Source organism: Acomys russatus, chromosome 18 (genome assembly GCF_903995435.1).
Source record: "Acomys russatus chromosome 18, mAcoRus1.1, whole genome shotgun sequence".
NCBI lineage: Eukaryota > Metazoa > Chordata > Mammalia > Rodentia > Muridae > Acomys > Acomys russatus.
Genome location: NC_067154.1, coordinates 17,697,320 through 17,709,283, shown reverse-complemented (window position 1 = coordinate 17,709,283; position 11,964 = coordinate 17,697,320). Strand labels below are relative to the sequence as shown.

The window sequence follows — 11,964 nt, the reverse complement described above, 5'->3', positions numbered from 1 at the left end:
ACAACATTCCCAGGGCTGAGACAGATGAGAAGCCAGTTAAAACCATTACTTATTCTTTACAATCAAAGTATGTCAAGGAGGCAAGGAGAGGGAGGGACTGACGACAAACTGCCACAACCAAAAGTCACACTCCACTGTCTAGCTTCCAGACTGGAGTCAGTACTTATACCCAGACTTTCTTGCCCAAAGGAGGATTCAGATCCCCCGTCACCCCTGTCACTCCAGCATACTAGGAAGTGTCTAAAGCAATAGTTCTTAACCTGTGGGTCGTGACCTCTTTGGGGGAATCACATGTCAGCCTGTTTATCTGATATTTTATATTACTATTAATAACAGTAACAAAATTACAGCTATGAAGTTACTACAAAAATAAGTTTATGGTTGGGTGTCAGCACAGCATAAGGAACTTTATAAATGGGTCACGGCATTAGGGAGGTTGAGAACCACTGGGCTAAAGGGATCGTGACTCGTTTTTTGCAAGAGTCCTGTGGCGGTTGACTCAGGCTACTCTGAACAATGCCAAAAGGGATGCTCAGATGTTCCAAGGGCTATTGGCTGCAGGGTCCACACTGATAACTCTACTCTGGGTATCTGGAGCCTTAGACTAACTCCAAGTCAAGGTGGGTGCACTAGACTGAGTTGTCTGAAGAGATGTTATATGCTTTGCAGTGTTTGGGGCCACTGGTGGTCTGTTCCTTGAGATGAAAATAATGTATCTGTAGAACTCATACCTGAAAAAGAATAACTGGTATTGGGTACCCAGCCAGAACATGATGTCAACAAAGAGCAGATGTGCTGTGGTCTGTGGTGCCCTCCATGCTCTCCTCTCCAAATCTTTTTCTTCTGTGCCATCTATGTTCCTCACTTTTCTTTTTCCACTGCACTAAGGTAATCATTGCATAATTCAATTAATGACTTTGTTTACAAGATTCTTGCTAGTATTTTTTTTTTTTCCATTTCTCGTATCTGGCCTTTAAAACCAACTGACTATGGAAATGTGGGCTTCAGCTGCCTTTCTCTTTGGCAGATGGTATTTATGCCTTTAAGAAAGCTGTCTTGTTGCTGTCGTTCCAGGGCACTCCACTGATGAGAGTTATCACAATGCACCTACAAGTCAGCCAGAGGAGATTGCTTCAACACAAACTGTTATTAGGAAAATGATCACGGCAAGAAAACAGGAGCAGAGAAAGGCTTCAGGGGAATGCCAGCTGGTTAATGCTTTCTGGAAAGGCTTAAGTTCTAACCCCCAGAAATGAGAATTTATCAAACGCTGTCACTCTGAATGAAATTAGATTTCTCATTTAGTGGTAGTAATGGGTTACTCCTGAAAAAGCAGAGCTCAGAAACACTGTGTGGAGTGGGGCGCTTATCTGAGAGTTCAGAACTCAGAGATGCTCCTGTGTCCGACATGGCTGCTGGCTCCTTTCCCTGTCTCTCACAGGTGGGTCCTCCAGGTATACACAAATGCTACATGTTTTCTATGTAGTAATATTATTTAGCTAAACTGTAACAATTTTCTCATTCCACTCTTCAAGCATAAGTATCTATAGATTTCAGAGTACATGCCACAGGAAAAAAAAAAAAGTAAAAACCATGTGCAAGGGAATTTTCTTGCTCGTGTCTTCACCATTTCTTTTTTGTCTGTCTCTTTCATTTGTATTATTATTATTTTTTGCAGTTTTTGTGGTTTTATTTAAACTCAAATAAAACACGCACTCAAGCCATCTACTCATTTTCTTTGCTGCACAGCCTGGTGTTAGGATTGGTGACTCCGATGGCCAGCTGTGCTGCTCTTTCTACGATGGCTTTTCGGTTCTTGGAGGAAACACTGTGAGCAATCTCAGCACAGTAAGATTTGTTGCTCATCAGAAGAACTTCCAGATCCTTGACATTGTGGACCAGAAACTTCTGGAAGTCTCTAGGCAGCACGTGCTTGGTCTTCTTGTTGTTCCCATAACCAATGCTGGGCATCAGAATCTGGTCCTTGAATCTTCTCTGCACCCTTTTGTCGAAACCGCTGGGTTTCCGCCAGTTTCGCTGGTGCCTGATGAACTTCTTGGTCCTCTTTTTTTTTTAAAAAAAAAAAAAAAAAAACGATCTTGGCCTTCACCAGAGGCCGGAGGGCAGTCATGATGCCGCAAAAGAGATGGCAGCCACCACGTAGGTAGCTCCGAGGAAGAAGGAAGAGACGGCAGCGCGCAAGGGATGATGGGACGGAGTCTCTCATTTGTATTATTTAGCTCCATTAAAAGGGTATATAGATTTGATGGTTTTGTAAAGATACAGTAAACTATTTCAGTGTTTTGTGCTACAGTGAGCATCCTGTCTAATTTATTTCCCTATAGAATTGTGATGGTGTTCCAAAGTTAGCTCAGTATGCATCTGCAGTCCAACCCCATCTACTTGGGAGATCAGAAATTCAGAGTCAGCTTGGGCAACATAGAGAAGCCATTTGATGGAGGTGGGGCAGGTAAGGAGAGGGTAGGAGAGGACAGGACAGGGCCCTGGGGTGTAGGGTCCTAGGTATTTAAAGAAATAGCAATGCTGTGCCCTCCCGCTCCCCGCTCCCCCACCACACGAGTCAAACCCACTCCTAAAGAACAGCAGATTTTCTTAATCCCTCCACTTACAGACAATGATGTTGCTTCTACAGTAACCAGGTCAGGGTTAGATGATGCTATCAGAGTCGCTCCTGCTTTTCTTTTTAAAAAAGATAACCATTAAGTTATGGAACACTAAACTAAAAAGATCTTGAGATCATACTTACTTGGCTATTAATAAAAAATATAGACCCAACTGTTCTAGCAATTCTGCCCCTTGTATCAATTTATTAATAGCCATTTTTTTTCACAATGGAATCTACTGCTTGGTACTCAACAATCATGCTGAGCAATACAGAATCTACCAGCTATTATGAATACAGTGTCAGACATACAGCATTACCTGAATGATTGATTATTCTATGGGCTTTATGACTCACAAAATGTTTTTATGGGTAGAATTTTCCCTACCTGTACTATACTCCCCCTGCCATCTCTCCCTGCAACTTAGTAAGGGGGAGACAGTGACCTGTCTCAAAGACAACTAGAAAAGGGCTATAGAAGCAAAACAAAGAAAAAGTTTTAAAAATTCTAAAATTATACATACACTTTCAACCTTAGCATTGGCCAGTGAATAGTTATAACAGGGCATGTGTGCTGCAACTGTTATCCTATGTGCTCTGTATGCCTTTATTTGCGTTCTAAGCACGTATGCTCAAATATCCTCAGAAAATCACTCTGCTGAGTAAATAAAGAAGTAGCTAAGATCCTCTCCTAGTCTGTGCTCAACAACTATGTGATCCAGACCTATTTCATACCTTCACCTTCCTTTCCCTCCTGTGTTCTACATGGAAGATGAAAATAAAGAATTATTTATTTACCTGACATAGCTATGCGCTAAAGACAATATAAATAGAAATCATGTGATATGTGAGGATACAAATAATTCATCAAGATCCCATTTATTTAATCTCTACAGCCACTGCGAATACTTATCACAGTGGCAGAATGTAAGCAGAAAATGAAAAAAAAAATCTAGTGATATCCTATCATCCCCAGATCACCTCAAGTCTCTGGAGGAACTGTCCTTCATATGTTTGCTCCCCACCCAAGGACACTACTTCTGCTCTGTGAAAGGTAAAGAAGTGAGAAGGGTCCAGCCCCACCTAGGTCCCGGCTGTTACCTCTGAAAGGTGAGGCCATGCTGCCCATAGAGGATGATGACTGCCAGGACCCCAAGGCCATAAAGCTTCATCCCCACAGTGACTTGTTGAGGAACAACATTCCCCAGGGAGAAAGTCCCAGATAACTGATTACACAACGTTCTTCTTTACATACTGGTTAAAGTGTGACAAATGGGTGCCCTGGGGTGTCTCTAGCACAGTCGACTTAGCTTCCATTTCCACAGACTAAAAGAGACATGCGCATACAATTAGTTAGGTTGTTGGATGACAGAACCTCCATATATGACCACCATTGTGTCTAGTTTAGACAGTCTCAATTCTGACATTGTGACATGACAGTCATATATAAAGTTCATACAATTGAACAAAACAAACTCAAAAATTTCATAATGTTTTAAATAAATTTGTGATTTTTATATTGGGCCTCATTCATAGCTATCCTTGGCCTCTTATAGCTGCATTGTAGCCTGTGGATAGCAGGGTAGACACACATCGGAGAATGATTAATCCCTCAGGGAAGAGACTTGGAAAGTTCTATGGCAGGATGTGATCTGATTCTCCAAACTGATGAGATCCTGGTTCATGTCAAGGGGATGCCTCAGTGAAGCAGAGAGCTGTCTTCCCCTGACCATGTCTTTTTTCAACATTTTCAACTTAGGTGAAGATATAAGGGGAAGTCTTCGAAGTTGTGGCTTTAAAAAGCTCAGTAGCAGAGTCTATGTAGAGGATTCTAGAGTCCCCATTAAAAAATACCTTTCCTTAACATAGGGAATGCTAGGCCCACCATCATGGCTGCCATGGGAGCTGGTACAAGCACTAGAGGCTAGGCAGTTCTGAATTATGTTTGCTCAGAGAAAGTCATCGCAGTAGCCACCATCTCAGTCAAGGCCTACCACCCGCCATTGTGCACCATCTAATATTCTGTCTAGTGTCAGGCCTCACCTGCACTCTGTAAACAGACAGAGTCTGAGAGCTCCCCACATTCCAACTGGTAAATGCACTTAAATGTTCCTGAGGTTAAGGCAGGAGAATTTGCAGAGTACTCTTTCCACAACAAAGACTTGAGAAAGGGGAAAAAAAATGGATGTTGCAGATTTCGCCTGAGATTTAAAATCACCAAAACCAAGTCAGTGGGTTAAGGTGACCTCCACTGAAAATGTCCTTCTGTATAGCAAATGAGAAATAAGAAAAATATGCATATCTGCTTACTTGTGGGGGAGAAAGGATAGATTATACCACACGCACGTGTGGAAAAATGTCAGGGTAGCGATGGCAAAGGAGAGACACATATTTGAAAATAGCCTTTTGTATAGGGTCATTCTATGTTTCTACATCCCCAAAATAGAGGAACATAAATTTAAATGAGGCACATGATCAAGAGCAAATAAATGCATGTTTCTAGTAAATAATAGACACGGCGAAGAGGAGGGGGAGATGCCCAAGCAACTGTTCGTTTTCTCTGAAAATAAACTTCTTTTTGTACAGCAGATTCTGATCATGGTTTCCACTCCTTCATCTCCCCCCACCCCCGATCATCCCCCCACCAATCTTCATGGCCCCTACCCTTCCAACTCCATTCTCCCCTCTCTCTTTAGAAAACAAAGCAAATGAAAAAGCAAACAAACCAGAATGAAGTAAAACAAAGAGAAAGCAGAAGAAAAACACAAACACACAAGACTCATAAAAACACAAAATCAGAAACCATAATATACAAGCTAAAAATAAGTAAGGTTTAGGGAAAAAAAGCTGCCCAAACAAAGCACTATGAGACTTAAAAAATGTACAAGAATACCATTGAGTTTATTTTGAGTTGGCCATCCACTGCTGGGCATGGGCCTTGCCCTTAAGAGTGGTTCGTATGCCCAGTGAGACTTGACTGGAGAAAACTAAATTTTCATTCTTGGACATAGCTTCTTGGTTAAGTATATGGGAGCTTGTGTCTATTTCCTTCTCTTTCTCTCAGCACTGGGATCCCATCTGGCTTGGACATATGCAAGTTCTGTGCATTCTGCCACAGTCTCTTGGAATATATTTGTACTGGTTTTAATGCTTATATATGTGGGCATATATGTGTTTGTGTGTATACACATGGATATATATGTGTGTGCATGCACATGTATGCATATATACACATGTATGCATGAATTTTGCCTTTTGTTAGCACAAGAGGTAAGATATTTTGACAAATATAATAAATTTTGTGCTATATATTTTGTGTTCTGTTTTCCTAAAGAAATATAGAAGTCATTATATTTTGAATTGCACCTCTTTCTGCTGAAGTAATCTGGACATTTCCTTTAGCAACGGTCTATAGGGTGCCTTGATCTCTTATGATCTTTGTGTCTGAATCTGCTTGTTAGTGTTGCTAGCGCTGTAAGGACGCATCATGACCAAAAGTAACATATAGAGGAATTTAAATTCAGAACATGGCTGCTCTGGCAAGATATTTCATCCAAGGACCTTCTAGGTCTGTGCAATTTGGCTGGAATAACAGACATGCCTTTAATCCCAGGAGATGGGCAAGCAGATCTCTGATATCAAGGCCAGTCTGGTAATAGAGAAAATTTCAGGTATAGAAAAGCTTAGGTCCAGGAGTGATGGTACACTCCTTTAATCCCAGAACTCAAGAGACAGAGGCAGGCAGGTCTCCGAGTTCTGGTCAGCTCCATTCTGTTCAGTCAGTTCATTGAGTCAGTGAGTTGAGAGTCAGTGCAGTGGAGTTGAGTTCATGGCAGTTCAGTTCACGGAACTCAGAGGCAGTTTTTACTGGGAGAGTTTTACAGAGACAGGGTGAAGAGAGAGCAAGCTAGACACATGCGAAGACAGCATGAACCAGAGAATGAGAAGGAGCCAGAAGATTAAAACAGATTGCTATAGTTTGTTTGAGGCCAAGAAGAGCAATTCAATTAGAAGTTGAGAGAAGCCAGTTTGAATCAGTCAGCTTTGAGCCAGAACAGCTAGAGAGTGTGAGCTAACTCAACGGTAAATCTCAGAGGCTGAACACACTTTGAGCCTATATTCGATTGTCCAGAAGCCAGAAGCTTCCAGGACTAGGCCTAGGTTAGCAGATGGGGGAAGTAAGCCTCCAAAATGACAATTACTTCAGGCAAATAAAAGCTACTTTAACAGTTACCTGTGGAGGGGAGGGTTTATTCGGCTTACATTCATTTCCAGGTCATAGTCCATTGTTGGAGGAAGTCAGGACAGGAACTCAAGCAGGCCTGGAACCTGAAGGCAGGAACTGATGCAGAGGCCATGGAGGGGTGCTGCTCACTGCTTTGCTCCCCATGGCTTTCTCAACCTGCTCTTTTATAGAACCCAGAACCACCAGCCCAGGGATGGCCCCACCACAATGGGCTGGGCCCTCCCTTATCAATCACTAATTAAGAAATGCTACAGGCTTGCCTACAGCCTGATCTCACTGAGGCATTTTTTTCTCATTTGAGGTTCCCTTCTCTCAGATGACTCCAGCTTGTGTCAAGTTGGCATAAAACCAAGCAGAGCGCTGACCTTGACTCTCTTTTTCTGTTAGACCCAAAGGCTAGTCCAGCTGCCCATAGCATGTGTGACAGAGGCTGCCTGTCCTTAAGTGTCTCTTGCTGTTTTGGGAATCTGCTGAGAGGATCACTGCTGGTCTTGGGCAGGCTGGTCGTGCTTTCTTCTTTTTGATGCTTCTCAGAACCATCCCTCTGGTCTAGAGGTGGATTTATTTGTCATCTTTTGATTTGAGGATTTCTTTAATTTTCTTCAGTTTTAGAAAGCCACTCTTCCCTCCTCGACTGGTACATCTTTGCTGCTCCTGGACTGCGGCTCCTACTGGAGTTTGTTAGTCACTCCTTCATGTCCTATAACTAACTGTCCTTTCATGTTTTAGAAAGTTGTGACCTTTGTCCCCGCATGTTCCATACTGGGGGCATTCGTATGCACCATTTTCAGATTCACTAACGCATTCTAGTGGACCACATTAATCACTGGAGTATTATCTCGGCAACTGTAAGCCTTTCATAGGGGGTCTATATGTTTACCAATTGGTTTTTATCTAATTTTTAAAATACTATGGAAACTACTTTATTGCTCAGTCTTTTACAGTAGAATTGTTTAAGGTCTCCTTCCCTTCCTCCACTCCTTCATGCTGCCTTCCTCTCTCCTCTCCTCTCTTTTTCTGCAGTGCTGGGAATGAACTCCAGGGCCTTGTCTATGCTTGGCAAGTACCTCACCCCTGAGCTCTAAGCCAGTCTCTCTTTCAGATCATGAGAGGACTCAGAATACGTCTTTAAAGTCAGCGTCCCACTGTTCCCCCAGGTCAGTTACATCCAGAGCAAATCTCTCTTCTTAGTGTTGGTTTTGTTGCTTGCTTCATTTGAATTTGTGTTTTCAGGGATGGAGTCTGGATTTTCAGGCTCCTTTTGAACAAGGTGTCTTCTTTTGAGAAAGATTTTCTGTTTCTCACTTCTCGCTGTTCTGGATTCCCTACTACCAGCCCCTAACACACACACACACACACACACACACACACACACACACACACACCACAGACAGGGATTCTCTGTGTAATCCTGGCTGCTTCAGAACTTGCTCTGTAGACCAGCCTGGCCTCGAACTCAGAGATTCACCTGCCTCTGCCTCCTGAGTGCTGGGATTAAAGTCATGTACCACCACCGCCTGGAGGTTCTCTGTTTCTACCATGTTGATTACAGAGATCCAATAAATTCAGGCCATCAGGCTTAGCAGCATGTACCTTGTTTGATCTGCTGAGGCATCTTGCTGGCCCCCAAGTCTTATTTTTAATCAGATGCTTCTTGTCTTATTACTGGTGGATAGGAAATATTACTTCTGGAACTCAGTACTTTGATGCATAGATTATGCACATGCATGTGCACACACACACACACGCAGACATACACACAATCTCTTGGTCTCTTAGAAGTACATATTCCCCTGAAAATATAAGGTTAATAAGAGCCTATATCAGAAAGCTATGGTAAGGGCTGAATGAGGTGACAGTTATTTGTTTTGTTTTGTTTTCAAGACTGGGTTTCTCTGTGTAGCCTTGGCTATCCTAGACTCTCATTGTAGACCAGGCTGGCCTTGAACTCACAGGGATCCACCTGCCTCTGCCTCCCTAGTGCTGGGATTAAAGGCATGCGCCACCACTGCCTGGCGAATGGGGTGACATTTAAAAGCAATAGGCAAAACAGGTGTTCAACACAGCTCCTTCATATTAAAAACGTAAAGTGGAAAAGTGTGAGCGAAGGCCGCTGTACTCAGAACCTCATCTGGCCCATCACGACCCCAGCACAGGTAGTCCTCTTCCTGTGCTATTTTAGGTGGTCGATAGCCTGGCAGATTCAGCGAACTGGATCGTGGCCCCTCTGTGGAACCCATTTCATTCCTAGACCAGCTCTCCAGCTAATTTGGACTATTAGGTGGCAAAAATAAGCTAACGCGAGTTTCTCAGCCTCACAACCCTCTGTCTTTATTAAGGTAGAAGCTCCTGTAACTATTGCTGCCTTGGAGTTTCTCCCACCCTCAAGGGCCAGGAGCATGGTGGCCTCCGCCGGCTTGCTTCAGACACTGCCCTTCCGACTCGTTGTTAGAGAGGCGCCGAGAGCCAATTAATTTGATGCCTTTTAAAAAAATTATGAGTTCAGGTGCAGCTCAGTTTCCAAGCTTTCCTTTCAAAATTACTCAGCCATTAAAGCGGCCTAATCTTGGGAGGCTTTGAAGGGCATAATTGATGGATCGTCTTACGCTTCACACGTTTTTCTCTCATGTTTATTCATAGACCACGAACCTGTGTTGTAATTTACACCGAGTCTTAGTGTATCTCCTCTGTCTCTAAAGGGGAGCAAAGAAGACGCACTTTAAAAGACATTTAAAAAGCCGAGAGCAAACAGCTCAAACCTGGGTTCCAATTTCCTTCCTTTGGTGAGCAAAACTGAGCCTTAGATCCTCTAGCACCAAGAGAGCTGCCTGGCACCGAGGCAGGAGAATGCTCATTGGCCGGCTGGTTAAAGGAGTGGCGGGAGCCAGGCTTAATGTTGGGTCACTTTCATGGATTCATATTCCCTTTGATTGTCCTACTCACCTGCTGAGGTGTTCCAACCAGGCCTGCCCAGACACAGAACAGCAATTCCCAAATGTCCCTGCATATCCAGTCACTTGGGGACCTTCACAATATCCATGTTAAGCCAACTATATCTGAATGTTGGGGCGATGACTCCAGGCACAGACTTTTTCTAAAGTTCTTGTGGTGATTCCAATGAGCAGCCAGGATACTTGGGCAGCTGATCTGAGTCAGCCAAGCCCCTCTCCAAGTGTGGTGCATGAATCACAAACTATAGAATCCCTTGGGGGGGGCAGGGGGTGGGAATTACAGGCCCCATCAGCCTTGTAGGAACCGAGTCTCAAAGTAGGACAAGGAGCGTTTGTGGAGGCAAGAGGCAGGTAGTTCCTGCATACTTTAGGGTGTGAAAATCTCTCCTAAGCTTCTCCATTGCTCATTGCTATTTCTTGAGATAGGGCAGTTCCTACTCCCAGATATATTGGTCGTGTGTGTGTGTGTGTGTGTGTGTGTGTGTGTGTGTGTGTGTGCACGTCCACACATGTGTATAAAGAGTCAGAGGTCAACCTCCTCGACTATCGTTTCTCAGCTGTCAGTCCTCAGGCACCTTCCTCCCCTTTCTTTGAAACACGGTCTGGTCTCTCATTGGCTTGGAATTTTTCCAAGAAGGCTAGGTTGGCTGGCCAGCCAGCCCCAAGGATCTACCAATTTCAACCTTCCCACCAATGGATTGAAAATTAGACTCCACTACACTGGCTTTTCGCTTTTTATGTGGATTCTAGAGATCAAAGTTAGATCCCCAAACTTTATTTAATAAGCCATCTTCCCAGCAGCATACTGATCTCTTAGTTCCTCAAAGACGTTAAACCCCTTCCCCTTTCAGGACTTTTCTTTATTACTTGGTAGAGAAACCTCCTCCCTCCCCTGCTGTCAGTGACTTGGCAGAGGTTAAAACAAGGAAGTTATAACCCCAGGAAATCATTGCAAACTGCACGTTTGGAGAAAAGAAGATTGATGATAGAGGTTTTGAGACAGTTTGTTCACCAAGTCACCTAGCTGTCGCTGGACATTACAAACAGAACATCCTAGATATGGCCAAAGAAAAGCATCTGGGTTTGATGTGAGCTGTAGAAAGACAGAGGGGAGATCTGTGGGATCAGACACAGACTAGGTCAGAACCACTAATGAGGCAGCCACCAGGAGAAGGTAGTTTCAGGCTACCAGGAGAAGGTAGTTCCAGGCTACCAGGAGAGAGTAGTACCCAGCTACTAGGAGAAGGTAGTGCCCACACACCAGGAGAAGGTAGTACCCAGCCACCAGGAGAGGGTAGTGCCCACACACCAGGAGAGGGTAGTTCTAGGTCATCAGGAGATGGCATTGCCCACACATCAGGAAGATGTAGTGTCTAGCCACCAGGAGAAGGAAGTACTGCCAAAAGGCACTTTTCATGAACCCGCAAGAACCAGAAGACACAGTTCTTTGTACCTGTGCTGAAGAGAAGACGCTTTAAGAGAGAGAGGGTCATTGGGGAAGGAGAACACTGAAAGGCAAAGTTGGGGTGGTGGAGGATGTTGAAATGAAAGGAAGATGTACTCTAGCCATCTCAAACAAGTTCTGATGGTGGGAGATGATATTGGAAAGATGCTTTCATCCTTCAAGCCACATATGTGTGGGAAGGTGGAATTTAATCCTGCCTGATATTTTCTATCAACTGGACATCTTTAGTGAAGACATCTGTTCCTCTTAGTGTTTCTCAAGCTCTGTTGTGAATGTGAAACATCTCAGTCATTCTCCGTGGTTGTACTTGAACACCATGGTCTTGGAAATTCATAAAGAATATGCCTTTATTTCATATAATTATGGGACTTGGGAAGTCCAAGGGCAAGGGGCTCCCTCTGCCGAGGACCTTCTCTGTAAAGTCCCAAGGTGACACAAGACGCCATCATGAAACCAAGCAAGCATGACCAAAAGAGCTCGCTTATTTTTTAGTTTGTTTTATAGTAAATATAGTCTCATGATACTCCAGTAATCTATGAGTCGATTGATCTCTATATGGGGGTAGACCACCCTAGAGTACAAATTACCTCCTGTCTTAGTTAGGGTTTTATTGCTGTGAAGAGACACCATGACCACCATAACTTTTATAAAGGAAAGCATTTAACTGGGGCTGGCTTAC

The 11,964-nt window shown here is 43.6% G+C and overlaps 1 pseudogene; it reads right to left on the bottom strand.

Annotated features, from left to right (window-relative positions):
- Window positions 1-1,725: 1,725 nt before the first annotated feature.
- LOC127202190 (60S ribosomal protein L32-like) lies at window positions 1,726-2,131 on the bottom strand (annotated as a pseudogene).
- Window positions 2,132-11,964: the final 9,833 nt, after the last annotated feature.